Genomic DNA, 16,213 nt, shown 5'->3' on the forward strand with positions numbered 1-16,213 from the left:
AGCACCTGGCTCCTGGCTTCGGATTGGTGCAGCTCCGGCCATGGCAGCCATTTGGGGGGGTGAACCAACAGAAGGAAGATCTTTCTCTCTGTCTCTCCCTGTCACTGTTATAACTCTACCTGTCAAAAAATACTTTCTTTAAAAAAAAAAAAGACCCAGGTGAGTTCCCGGCTCCCAATTTTGGCTTGACCCAATCATAGCCATTGCAGGCATTTAGGGGTGCACTAGCAAATGGGGAGCCTTCTGTCTCTCAAATGATTAATTAAAAGCAATTCTGTGAGTTATGAAGAAAAGGATGGAACCCATAGGAAAAATGAAGCGGAACTAGAGTTCCTGTGTGAGCCGTGGGTCAGTGCAGAGTCGGTGATGAGGCCAAAGTGGATTCCATGCTCTGGTGATCCCTGGGCCGTGGGTGTGTAGTCCCCCACCCACCCCAGGGCGTGGGTTGGTGGCTCAGGCTGAGTCACCCTCCTGAAGTGGTCCAAAAGTTTCCATTTCCGGAGTGGTGAGAAGCTCCTTGGTCTCCAGGTTTTCAGAGTAGCCACTGAAAGTGCTTTTTAAGTTGTCAAAGTCACTCAACCTTAGAAAAGCAAAAGGTAATTTCTGTCCTGTTTTTAGGCTTATGAATCAACATGGGAGCCCAATCCTACATTGCAGAAAGTGGAAAAAATTTACTTGAACTCTCCATTTAGAAACCACCCTTGCCTCTGGACTCTCTTGAATTCTAATGTGGAGGACAAAGGAAAAAGGAAAAGAATTAAATACAATAAAACGAGGACTTTTTAAAAGAGCCTTCAGTCACTATTTGTGAGTTAGAAATAAATACTAACACACGGTTCTATAGGATTGTTAATAACTGCAAATATATCTAAAGGGAAATCAAGAAATTGAGGAAGAATATATTTATTACTGTTTGCAAAAGATTTTGCAAGGCAATAGGCAGTAAAGTGTTCAAAGTGCTAGAGATGAGTTAGATCAGATTCTGGCTTATTTCCCAGAAAATATAATATTCTATAAAGGAAAGCAGAATAATGGGTTTCTTATGCCAACCATTCAGGTGTCTCACATTTAGGGGAAATTTAAACCAGATCATCACCAAAGGGAAATCCTAAAGTGTAAAGGGAGAAGATCAGATACTGATAGTAGCTGAAAGTATTCATACATACAAGAGTTTTGCAAGCATGAAATTTATAATTTTCATAGAATTTGTGCAAGTAAATTGAAAATCATATTGGCAGATTCATAGAACTGGAACATATTCCTTAGTATAAATAGGGCCCAATTGTACCTGCACACATAACACAATCAAAGAATCTTACTCTGATCTCTTAGCTGAACCAGACTAAAGAAGCGCTCATCTCTATAGCGGGTGCAGAAATGTTCTCCACTAACGTTAAATGAGGAGAAGAAAAGAAGCTGAAAGCCCAACTCGGAATTAGATAGGCAAAGAGGACTGCGGAGGGGAGAAAATGTCTGAAAGTCACTGGACAGGTAGCAGGCTCAAGATAATATTCAATTATTTAACGAGAATGCACACTCTTGCGCCTTCTAAGTCCTTTGGAAAGGACGTGTGGCCTCAATGGCTGAGATCCACTCACTGTCGGCAGAGTTGAAGCCATGTGTCTTGAAAATCTAACATTGTTGTTGTCACTAATTCTGACGCTGTGCTCCATGGCCTGGGTTCGTAACGGAGTTTGTGTAAGGAAAGGAATCACCGTGGTCTTTCGGGGGCTGTGGGGCATTTGGGGCTCTGGGAGACTCCATCAGTCCTGGGTGTCGACAGCCAGGGATGTTGGCCATCCTTCAGTGCGAGCACAGCCTGCACAAGGAAACCAGCACCTAGAACAGCAGATGTCTTGCGTGACATTCATACGGCTGAAATACTCAGAATTATCTGAGCCTCGTTCTATTTTACAAATAAACAAAAAAATGACATTTGCGTGGTTTTTAAAGATACCAGATTTCCCAGGAATGCAGCTACAGTGTGACTAGAAATGTACATTTATGTATGTTTGCTTATTTGTTCTTAGGATCCTCAAAATCCAGAAATCCCTCCGTCCCTGCAGCCTGAGGGCTGAACCATGGCTTCGTGGCTGTTCTCCTGATTTGGTTTCCTGGAGCAAAAGGCAAAGAATCCTGACCCTAGAGAGCTTTTTTTTTTTCTTCCTGAGGCCTAGAAGAGGATTCTCAGAAGACCACCCCCCCCACCCCCCCCCCACCCCCGCTGTCACTCAATCTCCCAAAGACAAAGGGACCTCCCACGGAGAGGTAATCACAAACTCCTCCTTACCCACCAGCCTGGGGGAAAAGAAAGTAATTTAGAAAGTGGGGGAGAATCCAGAGAGCACAGCACACTTGTATCTGCCCGTCCCAACACAGCCCGCACAATAGCCGACTTTGTCCCCCAGCCTGGTGACAAGGAGCCTAGAGCTGCAGCTGAGCTGCAGGGAGGACACAAGTTTGCCAGAGCTCCTTTCTACTTTTGTTTTGTAAAATACTTTGGGAGAATTTTCTTTAAAGAGGGAAAGAGTCAAGTAATTATAAGCTAGTGAGGACTAGAGATTTCATATGCATCTGTACGAGTATTGTGGTAAAAGTGAACATTTCAAGGTCTTTGTAGGAACTTGACATCTTTTATTCTTTTACTACTGCATGGATCACTATACTGAATTTTTATACATACTAGATACACATTCAAAATATTGGATATTTTATACATAGTAAACCTTTGGAAATTTCCCCCTAAGCATTGACTGGAATTCAAGGTTCTGTAACCACTGCTTTTGTTACATATTTTCCTGTCCTTACTTGGAATCTGTGCATATCCATTATTCCTGACTTTTTTTTTAAAATGTCTGTTTATTTTCATCTACTTGAAAGGAGGAGAGAGTAAGAGGGAAGGAGGGAGATAAAGACAGAGAGAGAGGGAATCTTCCATCTGCTGGTTCACTCCTCAAATACCCACAGCAGCCAGGGCTGGGCCAGACTGAAGCCAGGAGCCTGGGACTCCATCCAAGTCTCCCACATGGGTGGCAGGGCCCAAGCACTTGGACCACCATCAACCATTGCCTCCCTAGTAGCAACTTAACCCACAGCACCACAGTGTCTACCCGTATTATTGATTTTCAGAGAGAAGTTTATGTGCGATCACACACACACACACACACACGGGAAAGTGTCCCAGGAATAATGGTTTTAAAATAGCCACTCCATTCTGACGGTTCACCAAAGCGCCTCTCCAGAGTTGCCCCTGAGGGTGGTTCCTGGGACAGCAACCTTGGCACACCCGGAGCCTACTGCAGGGCAGCTGTAGGCCCCAGAGTCAGAATCATAATCTGCATCTCATGAAGAACCACCGAGGAAGCAAAGATGGTGCCCAAGGGCCAGCAAACCCAACGGTCACGGTCAACACTCCCATTTCAGGCTTGTGGGCCATTGGGTCTCAGCCCTGCAATTGCAGGGCGGAAGCCGTCCTAGATCACACGTAAACCAGTGGGTTCCGGTGTGTGCCAGTGCTGATTTCTTTATGAAATTTCTTTATAAAATCTAATTTTCACATATCACCAAAAATATCTTCTTTGAATTCTTTTCCTCTGTTTAAATTTGCAGAAACTCTCTCGGCTCACTGTGCACTACCAGATGCGGCTGGTGTGACCTCGGATCCAGCTACAGCACAGTAACTCTACGTAAGATGATTTTTTATGCAGAAGCAATGTTATCTGAGAAGCCAAAATTAGAAGTACAATGAGAAAGAATTTAGCTTCAATTACCTGAAAGCCATATTAAAGGCAAAAGACAATAAAAATAGGGCCATCATGAAAATAAAATATCATTTATTATGCATGAATATAATATAAATATGTAAAGCATGTAATAAGTTCTTATTATACAGAATATTGAGAAGTGTAAAGGAAAGATTTAAAATCATGTAAATTAAGTTAGTCTGTTTCCTCAAGATACTTTTACATGCATACAAACACCTGTATATACAATTTTTTATTTGAATTTTTCCAATTAATGCTGTTTCATAAGTTTTTGCATGTTGTTGAATGGGCTTCAAAAAAAAAAACATGATTTTAAGTGACAGCCTAAAATTCTAGAATAATGAAGTGTCACATTTTGTTAGACCTTGGTATTTTAAAAGACCGCTAAAAACACAGCAAGGAGAGCTGAATTTGGGAATGAATAACGATTACTCAGTTTAACGCTGAACCTTAAAAAAAGAAGCCGGCGTGTCTAATTATGGAGCTCAGAGGTGAATAAGAGCAACAGTTGAGGAATCATTTCCAGGAAGGGTGGGTGTCTGTATGCATCAGGAGACGATAACTGGAAACCTTTATCATGGCAAATAGTGAATATTTAGAAAAGTTCTAATTCTTCTGGCACAAGCGTATTTCAAAAAGTTCACGGAGGAGGCACAGTATGAGAAAACGATGCATGCACTTCAAATTTTTTTCACTAAAATAAACTTATTTTTTAATTCTGTTTTCCATGCGCCTTTTAAAGTACCCTTGTATGTTCCTGAAATACAAAATAGAAGGAGACATATCAAGGCAAAGGAAAGCAAATTCAAGTCTGTTGTGGACATAATAATTCAAGACAGTAAGAAATTGATGAGATTATAAAGAATACTGCTAAGATACTTGTGCATTATCTGCATGAACACCCATTATCCCACGAGTATTCTGGATTTCTCCTTTTCAAACTTATTGATTTCTAATCATAACAAAGTTTAATCTAATTTTATTGGGTAAGTTTTTCATTATTTCATTCCTTCTGCAGCAAATGCTGATTGTACGCTGAGATGAGCGCATGTCTAAGATTTGAGTGACAGCATCCCCTAAGCAAGAGTATACATTAGCCAGAATGAGTATCATTTTGGCAACTTGTAAAGACTAATTTTTAAATGCCTCTTAATGAACTTTTTAATAAGGTGCAAATCCTTCAAGAACAGCATTTCTTTACGATGCAGATCTTATAGAAATATTCTCCTCTTCAGCAGAGTTTCAGAAGCGTTTCCTGCTCCAGGACACTGTGCAGGAGCTCTGACCGCTGCTCTATCGATCGGGAGAAGTCGCTGTCCTCTGTTCTAGGAGGGCGTATTGTCTTTCTGCGAGGTCATTCTTTTCTTAGTGGATTGGAGAGGTGTAGGGTTGCTGGGCTCCCAACCACACCCCAGAGATAGTCTCCCCCTACCGCAGGGCACTCCAGGAATGACACAAGAGCTAAGCCGTTTAATGCCGGAAGACTCCCATATGCTTTCAGTAATGTGATTTTCAGAGGCACCTGACAAGCAGCAGCCCTTGAGAAAAAAATATATTTTAACTCATCGTTCAAACGACAGAAATAAAAAAACTAACATAAATGTATCATTCATACCTTTACACACCCAAAAAAACTGAAACATTGTAACTATTTTAATATGCTCATGTCAATATAAACACAATATAGAAATGTTTAGCTATGAAAGCTTTGAATGTAACCAATCAGCTTTCAAACATTTATCCTACTTAAGCTCGCTTACACTATGGTCTCCATCTTACAAATGCTAGAAAATAATGCTCAGGATAGTGAACTATTTTGATCATGGGAGCACCTGGCTGCATGGTTTTAAGCCTACAAAACTGTTTTACTCTGAATATAGGTCGGAACATTTTTTTTCTGCACAAAAACATCAGCATAAATGCTTGTAGATAGTTGAAATATAACAAAGTAGTGTTCAGTACTCTAAGCTATAATTAATTATAGTCAGTATTCATTTTTCTGTAATTATGTCTTCTTAACTTTGTATTGCTGATAAGAATTCAGAATCAACATCTCATGGAAGAACAGATTTCTGAAGGAAGGTGCAGAGGCCCGGAGACAGGAGGCTGCTCCGCCGGGCTGAGATGGAGCAGGAGAGTGACAGGTGAGACGGAGGACCCCTCAGGGCCTGGTTAGGGACCTCAGAGAGCACTGTCAGGGTGGAATTTCTATTGTTAGGAAGCAGAAATGCACTCACAGGTAGAGACCTAGACATTTGCGTTTACTGCCACGACTGGGCTGCTGTTAGGAAAAGCCACAGGGTGGGGCGAGATTACCGCCAGAGGGTGTGATGCACCTCCAGGAGACAACTAGGGATTTGTTTCAGGGTTTAACTGGTGCATTCGAGGGAAGCTGGCTCATAAGCTCTGCGAGGCTGTGGTCTTCGTGCCTGAAGCTGGAATCTGCAATGGAGAAATCAGGTGATCAGAGAAGAAAGCCATAGAGTGGGGGAGGAACTTGCATAAGGAGAAAATGAAGCCAGTGTCAGCTCTGGCTGCCTTTGACCTTGGAGGTGTGGCCGTGGGGCCAACGCTGACACCCTTAGTCTTGGATTTCAGGATGCACAAGTGGCCCAAGAAACAGAGAAACTGAAGGTGGAACAGTTGCAGGCCTGGTGGTTGCCATGCAAACCCACAAACGAGCAACCCAGCCAGGTGTGTGTGTGTGTGTGTGTGAGAGAGAGAGAGAGAGAGAGAGAGAGAGAGAGCTCTTTCCCTTCCACCTTCCAGATCTCCCTAGAATCGCTCCCTTTTGACTCCCCCAACCGGAAACAAAGAAGGGAATTGTGCGAAAGGCAGTTCAGGGCAGCCACGTTGACACGTCGCAAATCCACAGCAGCGGGTGCAGGAAGATGAAGAGCAGAAAACGTTTAGAGGTCAAAGTGCAGAGGTCAGGCGCTCCAAGGCTTCCAGGAGCTTACCTTCTCCATGACTCCCTAGAGGCAGCCCCACGGGCAGGACGTGTCGGCTGGGGCAGGACGTGGAGGAGATCTGTTAGGACAGAGAGTGCCGACGTGGAGATCTGTTAGGACAGAGAGTGCCGCTGTGAGGATCACGACCCCGCAGCAGGCAGCCCTGGGCTCAGCTCTGATCAGCAGACCCGTCTTGTTGAACCACCGCGGCGGGTTTTCTGCTGCTGCAACCAAGCTAAACCCACTGATCCAGTAGGCTCAAGGGAGAATGAGAGGTGAGCCAATGAAGAAAGACAGTATTTTTAAGGAATTTAACTATAAATTGGAACTCAGAGATGGGTCTCCAGCTGGAGGATAAGTGAGGTTAGAAGATTTATTTTTAAGATGAAAAATGTCACATTTTCCCATTAATCAATGGGATTAATGGGAAATCAATGGGATTAATCAATGGGAGAGGAATCAGTTGATCTGTGGGACAGAATTGAATCTACAAGGAATTATGGGGGAAATGTAAGATTCTAGAAGGAATTTTTAACTTGGCCGTTAGCATGAGGGAAATCTATATTTGATTACATTTATCCCACATTAGTGTTAATTTTGTTATAGTTTTTAAAACTATAGAAAACAGCATTCAGGGAATTTTAGCAAATTCGGTAAGTTCTTACCAGGTAACAAGAAAGAAACAGATGATATACCATGTTTTTAATAGTGTAAATCTTGTCCCATAGAAAATAATTAGTAAGGTAAACTCTTTTATTTTAAAGCTCACACAATCCAGGAAATCTTTATTTTTGCCTTTATTTGTAAAATACATAGCTTCTTGTATTCTAGTGCCACATAAAGACTGTCAACATCATACACTAATAAACTTATCTCACTTAACAATGAAAATGTCATGCATTATAGTTTTTGTTGACATTCCATTTTGGTTCTTTCCCTTACAGTCATAAGGGATCCACTTTCAGATCTTCCAGCAATGCAGTGAAGTTGGCCACAGTTAATTTTAGACACAGCTCTACACAAACACTAACGTCCTGGGACACTTGCTAACTGACCGGTCTATGTAACACAAGTGAAATCCATGGCGGAAAACATCCTTTCTGCTTCGATCTCTCTGCTTAGACATCGTTTCATTTTGTTTTTATCATTGGGCAAGCAACTAGGAGGAAGATGGGGTTTAAGGTAGTGGGTGATTTGGGTTCATAGTTCTCTATGACTTATTCCATATTATAAACATGTGTTTACATAGAGGGGCCATGTGGCAACCACATCACTGCTCCACAGCAACAGTAACACTGGAGATGCCTTTGGTCCGAGTCAGACTGGATTAAATTGGGATTCTCCAAAGTACCAGATTTTCCACTGAGTTTCCTAAATTCTGATCAATATGGTTTCATAAGACATATTTTCCTATTTAACACCTTTGTTCTGGCATATTAATGATCATCTTTTCAGAAGCTGAAGTTATTTATCAGGTGTTGCGTCCTGAACAGAAATCTTCATGTTTCCTTTCCCGTTTCCCTGACAAGACCCATTCCACCAACCAGGAAGAGGCTATGTTCCGGGCATGGAGTGTCCCAGGATCACTTGACAAACACACTCTATTTTTGACAGAGGAAACAAATTGTGGGCATCAGGAGGCTCCATCCTGGAGTTTCCCTGACGGTGGAAGACCTGTAGTACCAGTCCTCACCTCCACACGGTGCTAGTGTTATGTCCTGGGACTGAATGACCAGCTAATGCAAAATAACTACACACAGTGCCCAGCACAAGTTACTCCAACAACACACGGAAGCCTCAGACAGACACTGTACCTGAAACCCAGCCTCGCGCAAAATCTGGCTGGGCTCCAGCAGCAGTGTTGCCAAATCATTTGTGAAAATTACAGTACAGCTAAACAAAGGTGGCACGAAATGACATGCCTGTTTCATCCCTGGGTCTCACCGTGGCTTCAGCCTCCCCTTCTTTCCTCTCTCTCACGTCAGGTTCTTTGGAACGGTGGTAGGGAAAGGAAGTCCTTGGGGGCAGAGGGGCTTCGTGGGGCCTCTGCCAGGTTTTGTCTTTGGGCGTTGTGGTGCCTTTGAACTCTAAAATTCGCTTTCAAAGCCAGAATGTGATTTATCTTGAATATTTTGATTTTCTGTCATGTTCTTCGCAACTTTAAGGCTGGTATTTGTTTCCATTTATTTTAAAGTGAAACAGGTATATTCATTGAGCTTGATGGCAGCTTTATGTGATGTGTAGGATTTTATATCCATCCGCCAATTGTATGACCACTGAGGAGACTATAAAACATTACAAAGCTGTTGGCCTTCTGGCTTAGTCTCTTGCCAACTGTCTAGTGGGCAGTTGCATTCCCTTTACCTAAGTTCTTCCTCTTCTTCTTCCATAATGAGACCCCACTGTTCTCCTCACTTTGTGCTTACACATTGGCCATTCTTCCTCTGCAGGCAGAGTGAACAACGGAAGAAGCGTTCTAAATAATTAACAGGAAGAAACTCATTTTTTATCTCTAAATGTCTTAAGCGCACACAGAGGGGCCTGCAGATAATGCACACTCACTGAAGGTTTATTGAATGAATCGTGCCATGCCAGCTGGTTTAGGATTGGCGTTGCCAGTGGTAGCTCAAAAATGGTGGAGATTAGAGAGACAACGAAAGAGCCCTCAAAACCTGAAATAAAGGTCAAAAAAGGGCCGGCGCCGCAGCTCACTAGGCTAATCCTCGGCCTGCGGTGCCGGCACCCCAAGTTCTAGTCCCGGTCGGGGCGCCAGATTCTGTCCCGGTTGCTCCTCTTCCAGTCCAGCTCTCTGCTGTGGCCCGGGAGTGCAGTGGAGGATGGCCCAAGTGCTTGGGCTCTGCACCCACATGGGAGACCAGGAGGAAGCCTGGCTCCTGGCTTCAGATAGGCACAGCACACCAGCCATAGCGGCCACTTGGGGGTAAACCAACGGCAAAGGAAGACCTTTCTCTCTGTCTCTCTCTCTCTCACTGTCTAACTCTGCCTGTCAAAAAAAAAAAAAAAAGTCAAAAAAGAATGACACGGAATTATCAGCTCCCTCCCTCCATCCTCCCTTTTCCCACTCCCTTTTCTTTTTTTTTTTTTCTTAAGCAATTCAGAAACTGACCTTGAAAAGATGAAAATGAGATCAGTCATTTCCAGGGAGAGGAAAGGTATGGGTGGTCTAGAAGTACGGAATGAGATTAAAGAACCCAGTGCGCAGACGGCCCCTTCACTGATGTCTACAGCGGTTCTTACTGCTCTCATCCTGAAGCCATTGCTTGAGTGGACAGAGTGTAAAATGCCGCCTTTCGCTGAGGTCCATGAGTGGTAACCTTGTTTGAAAATGTTGGAATCTCTTGGACTAAATAATATAAACATCAGTACTATTTGTAAGTGATTTATTATTACCCTTAAATCCTTTCTTGGAAACTTCTTTCTTCTCCTATAACCATAACTAGAAATATAAGAGTATGTCTGTGTGTGTGTGTGTGCAATGTCTAAAAGTAAGAAAGATCAATATTACCTGACAATTTTTCTTAAAATATTTATTTTCTTTGTTACCTCCCACTGCTTTCCCAAGCCGTAGCAGAGAGCCGGATTGGAAGTGAAGCAGCTGAGACTCGAACAGGTGCCCATATGGGATTCCAGCACTGCAAATGGTGGCTTTACCTACTATACCATGGTGCCTTCCCCACCTGAAATATGTACTCTTTAATCATCTTGCCTACTATGTTTAGCTTCAGTGTTATGTCTGATTGCCATGCTAAAGAGTCTAGTCAAAACCTAACAGGCTACAATGGCCAGTTGGTTTACTGACTCGCCGAATTGCTAACATGTGTGCCGCTGGCCACTCTGCCACCTGAAACCACCTGGTCAGAGCGTGCTCTGTGCCTGACACGACCTAGGACTCAGGCTTGGTCTGGAGAGTTCAGTCTGCAGGGTGATGTTGCCTGCATCAACCGCCTTGGAATGGCTTTTACTCTGAAAGTGTGTCTAGCTCTTTATGAACTTCAATTCTGCTATTTCCCTGCTAGTGCGGTATTCTGGAGACCTGTAATGAAATCTTGCCTGAATAATATTTTCCAAAAAGACAAGGGCAACAGTGGGATCACAGGTGGTGGTACCACATCCAGTGGCACCGTCTTAGGCAGGCTTCCCACACCTGCCTTCAGATTCTCACCTGCGAGCAGCAGCCCTGTGGCACAGGACCGCTTCCTGGGTCTCCCTGGATTACAGATGGATGAACCTCACCTGGTGAGGCTTGCAAATAGGAAACAGCAAATGAGCAGCAAAAAAAAAAAAAAAAAAAAAAAAAATGGTTTGAATTCTACAAATTCAAAGTACTAGTGCCAGGAATTGGGAAGTACTAGCAATGTACACCAGTTCACCATAAGTGCCACCTACAGTCACCACATTAATTGCAACATGGAAAGTATTAATTATACTATGGAAGTTTCTGTTACATTTTAAATTCGGAGCTCTGCCTTCTTTTAGGAATTCTCTGTAACCATAAAGAAGGGGATGAGGAAATCTCCCAGGATCTGCAAGTTCAAGGGCTTCTGGGTAATGACACCTGTCATTTTGCTACAGAAAGGACAAGAGGAACATCACCAGTCCCTCCGTTCAAAATGCCGCCTCTGTTTCTCTCGATTACCTGGCATCTAAGGAACGTGAGAAGAATCCTAGTGTCAGTCAAAAACAAGTGTGGAAATTTTTAAAAAGAACACTTTCGCTCACATTTTATGAGCCTTTTTTGTTTTGGTGAGTTGACAGTCAAGTAGAAAAATAAAAGGCCAAGTTATTGAATTGTTAGCCATCTGGGTGACGACATCAGAATGGTGTCAGTCGGTCTCTTTCAGGCAGGTGAGCAGACCGGGTCCTGGCTGGCACCCTCGGGAGGGAAGTCGCTCCCCAGGGTCTTCCCAGCAGCTCAGTGCCAGGAGGAAGGTTGTGATCCATTTGGCTGCGCCTCCTTGCCTCCCTGAATGAGGGAATAGTCCAGACTATTTCCATCCCTCAGAAATTCCAAGACCAAGAACAGTAGCAGTAAGCAGTGTGGGCTCACGCACCCCGGGAGCAGCCACAGCCGCTCACCATGGTGGGACACCTGCAGTGCTCCAGACCTGAGACCACCAGCGCGGCAGGGCCAGCCACAGACGGTGATGCTCAGACGCCATGACTCCCGCAGAGTAATCTTCTGTTTGGCTCTAGGAGGTTCACCATCACTGCTCCCCTGACACCTGGGTTCCAGTCGGAACGTGTTGTGGTGGAGTTCCAGCTGGCTCACCTATAGTCTCTATGACGTCGTTTTTGCATATCACGTGCAGTCGGAAAGGCTAAGGGCATTTCCACTCCATGCACAGGGACTCCCTCTGCCGCTTCCTCAGGCTGCCAGCATCCAATCTTTCCTGGGCTGCATTAGTAATGTCTCCATTTCGGTTTCAGTGACAGATAGGAAGGAACCCAGACCAGCGGCTTGTTGCTGCCATACGTTTGTCCTGGAGCACTGTTCCCAGAGCAGGCGGGTAGAGTGTGCGTGTCCAGGGGCAGGGGCGAGGCTCTGTCCTGGTAACAGGCAGATCAAGCAGCTTAACCCCAGGCCGTGGCTTTCAGCTCAGAGAAGGGCTGCTGCAGATCTGTTCATCTTTCCAGAGCAACCGCCCCCCATGCGGTGACTTGGAACCCAAGGTTCTTCCATCCCGCCACTTGCCATTTCAACAGGGTCCTCCTCCCGTCCTGCCCACAGGACTTGAGGGTGCGATGCCGTCTCTGCTCATACTGCTTTGGCCAGACGCAGTCAGATGGCTTCAGGCGACTGCACAGGGCCTGGGAAGGAGTCCCCCATCGTCCCAGGAAGGAGAGAAGGAAGGGCTATTGGTGAGGGTCTTGGTAAAGGCCGTCTCCCACAGTCAGCAAGGCGGTTTTGCGTGGTCTGGGGACAAGCCTTCACAGTTCGTTGGAAGCCTCTGCTAGCACATAGGCCTGTGACGTCAGGCTTTCCTTTTACGTAAACTCTAAGTTGAATTTTCGTTGCAGGTATGATGCTTTTATAACAAAAACGGTGAGGCGGCACACAGATGTCTAAGGTTGGGAGACATTGTCCTAGAGGAACCTCCGTAAAACTCCAATCTTAGACTGCAAGCTTTTGGGCAACCAGGGAAAATGGCGCGTGGGAATCCACTCTTCACTAGTGCCAATCTGGCAGCAGATTGTTCTGGAAGCCAGGTGCTCTTGTGTTATAAGTGGGGAACCAGTGACAGAGCCTGCAGTGGGGGAGCCCTGTTTGTGCCCGAGCTGCTCCTCGTACAAGGACGCAAGGCAGGCCACAAGGGGAGGTTTCGGAATGAGACGCTGTACGTTGCGAGCAGTGCCTTCAGCATGGCCGTTTCTCACCACATCGAGTTTTCCATCCCGGGTGATGTGGTACAGACTGGGAACCTGGCTCCTGCCCCGTCCGTTACAGTCATATCGCCAGACATTGTTTCCAATCCCAGCAGCGCCCAGTCCACTAAAGCTCTGCGCTCAATGTTGGTGGTGAGTCAGTTTCCCCTTCATTTCCTCTTACATGTTTCCCAAGGGTATCTAGACATTTCTCCCAAGTAGTGCGACCCTGTTGTCCGGTTTGTCTATATCAATCTAGGTGTGTATGTAACTTTTTAAAATTAATTTATTAGAGAGAGAGAGAGAAAAAAAAAAATCTCCCATCCACTGGTTCACTTCCCAAATGATCACAGAACTGGGCCCATCTGCAGCCAGGAGCCAGGAGCTTCTTCCAGGTTTCCCACACAGGTGCAGGGGCCCACTGCTTTCCCAGGAACATTAGCAGGAAGCTGGATCAGAAGCGGAGCAGCTAGGACTCAAACCGGTGCCCATATGGAATGCCAGCACCGCAGGCGGCTTTACCCGCTATGCCACAGCATAGCCACAGCATACTCCTGGGTGTAACCATTAACTGAAGCCTCTTACTCACAAGAAAGGTGTCTTGTTGGGGTGGTAAACTGCACGGTGACCAGCTCCTGAAGATTCCTCCTACTCTATTTGATGATGTGAATGATTTCTTTGGTCCCAAAGACTCCTTGTTCCTAGGTGAGCGGCTAAAGCTGAGGCTCTGGGATAATTCTGGCTGCTTGGTTTTCTTAACATCATCCTCTGGCACCGTCTGCCTGTCTCCTAGAGGGTACAGAGGAAGTGGGAGGCTGCAGAGGAGGGGTAACCAGGCTGAGCAAGGGCAGGGGTGAGTAGCCCACCCCGCTTTCTCCTGGCCTGTGCTTCCACAGAGCCTTAATCTAACCTGAAGGGCTACGGGTGAAGCCACAGCGGAGTCTTGGCGTTTGTGACCCGTGTCCCGCCGTGGACATCCACAGCGGGCATCCGTGTCCTAATGAACCGGCTCAGAGCTGCCACAGAGTCTGGACAGGCACGGAGCCCTCAGAAGCGACACTCTGTAGCAGACCTTCGGGCAGCACGGCTACTACTCCTGCGCCCCCAGTAGATAACGCAGCTGGAGCAAGAGGGGGACCAAGGCACAGCGGCTCACGCCGGGTCTATGCCCCCTCCAGCTGGTGCCTACGGAGACCACCCCAGGTTAGAAGTCTCGAAATGTTTCATGTCGCTTTGCTGTTAAATAACGTTTAGGGTTTGTTATCTTTCGTGGACCTCGGAAATCTAATTATTTATACTATCCAGTGACATTTACACTGGGCTAGATATATTCTGCTTGGGCAGGAACGCATCACGCTTCGGGGCGTGCAGGATGCCTGGAAGGAGGTGGGATTATCTCTAACGCAAAGCGACTCGCGTTCTTTCTTGTGACAAAAACGTGATCCGCAAAACGTCAATTCTCCAAAAGTCTCCTTAGTCGGTAGCAATTAAAATACAGAATAAGGGCAAGAAACCAGAACCGACACCGTTGGTTTACCACTTCACCCCCAACCGTGAAATGCCAGTTTATGCAACTGCAGAGCGTTTGGCTGAGAGCAGGGTGACCCCCACCCCCTCCCTGTGCCAGGACCCTGGCGCACCCCGAGTTCTCCGGGGCCTGCCCTCCGGGGACCAGGCGGCCGGACCCGCTCCCTCCCGTGCCGGCCGCCCGCTGCGGCGCGAATCACCCCGAAACGGGACGAGCTTCCCGCGGGTCCAGGGGTGTCCTCGGAGCCAACCCCTCGGCCCTGGCACAGCCAGGAGACAGCCGGGCGCGTGAGCACACACACCGCCCATCAAAGAGTTAAAAGGGACGGCGCTGGGGTGGGGGCCAGAACCCCCGCGGGACGGAGGGGTCCCTGCGCCCAGGTCCTTCCCCGGGGACTCGCCCGCGCGCCGCACCTTCCCCGCGGCCCGGGACGCCCCCGCCCGGCTAGGTGGGGCGGGGGCGGCGGCGAGCGCGGCGCGTGGACCGCGGCGCCTGCAGGCGGCCAGGCGCGCCCCTCCCCGCCCGCCCGAACTCCGCTGCGCGCCCGGCGCTGACAGACGGCGCCCTGCCGGGGCGCGGCCCCACTCGCCGTTAAATCAGCCCGGGGAAAGGTGGCCGGGAACGCGCCGCCGGGCAAGTCGGAGCAGGAGCCGCCGCGGAGCGCGCGCGCGCGCCGGGGCCCCTCGCCCGCGCCGCTGCGCCCCTGCTCGGACGCCCTCCCGGGAATGCCCCGCGGCAGCCGTCCCGAGGCGGCGGCGCTCCTCCGCGTCCACACGGCCCGGCCGATGGCACCGGGCGGCCGCGCCTCCTGGTGACAGCGCCTTCGCCTTCCACCCAGCCGCCCGCCAGCCGAGTCCGGAGGAAAACTCGCACCTGCCCCGCGGAGCGGCGCGGCTCGCCCGGCGCGCGGGGCGGCATGGCCCGGGCTGCGCGCATCCTCGCCTGGGTCCTGGGGGGCCACCTGCTGGGACTGTGGGCCGGCGGCCACGCGGCGGACGCCCCGCACCCCCGGCTGCGCCTGTCACATAGAGGTCAGTGCCTTCCAGACCTTCTTGTCTGTAACAGATGGGGGACACATTTCCAAGTCGTCTCTCCTGGGCTCCTTGTGGTCACCAGAGACCCTTAGGGTGCACCTGGGAGACGCTGGTGCCAGACTCCCCCAAAGAGCACAGCGCGCGCTTGCCAAGTCGGGAAAGGTGCGAAATCACACGCTCACTCCGAGGTGGTATTTTTTTTTTTAGCCTTGTAAATATTAGATTTTATTAATGAGAAGTTCTCTCCTGGTGGACGCGAGAAGGTAGGCGGCAGGTTGTGAGCGGCTGCGCGCCCGGGGTAGCAGCTGGCGTTTCGACGTGAATTGATTGTCGGGGAGGGCTTCAGAAATGGGGGTGCGATTTGTTTGTGTTCCTGGTTTGCTTTGGTTTCCCAAGTGGGGAGGGGAAGAGGAGATGAGTCCCTTTCTCCAGAGAGAGCTGACTGCCTGGCCACCACGACAAAGTGCCCACCATGTAATTAGAACGACTAATTAATATAAATTAGCTTTCCGGTTGCATGGATGATGAAGTTGTTTTTTTTTTAAATGCGTG

The 16,213-nt window shown here is 47.6% G+C and overlaps 1 protein-coding gene across 1 annotated transcript in view; it reads left to right on the top strand.

The window, feature by feature from the left end:
- Positions 1 to 15,553: 15,553 nt before the first annotated feature.
- SEMA3E (semaphorin 3E) overlaps positions 15,554 to 16,213 on the top strand; it is a 256,562-nt gene continuing 255,902 nt past the window's right edge. The window contains exon 1 of the mRNA XM_062179183.1: positions 15,554 to 15,658. The gene's annotated coding sequence lies outside the window, so the exon portion shown is untranslated. The remainder of the gene's footprint in view (positions 15,659 to 16,213) is intronic.

Source organism: Lepus europaeus, chromosome 20 (genome assembly GCF_033115175.1).
Source record: "Lepus europaeus isolate LE1 chromosome 20, mLepTim1.pri, whole genome shotgun sequence".
NCBI classification, from domain to species: Eukaryota; Metazoa; Chordata; class Mammalia; order Lagomorpha; family Leporidae; genus Lepus; species Lepus europaeus.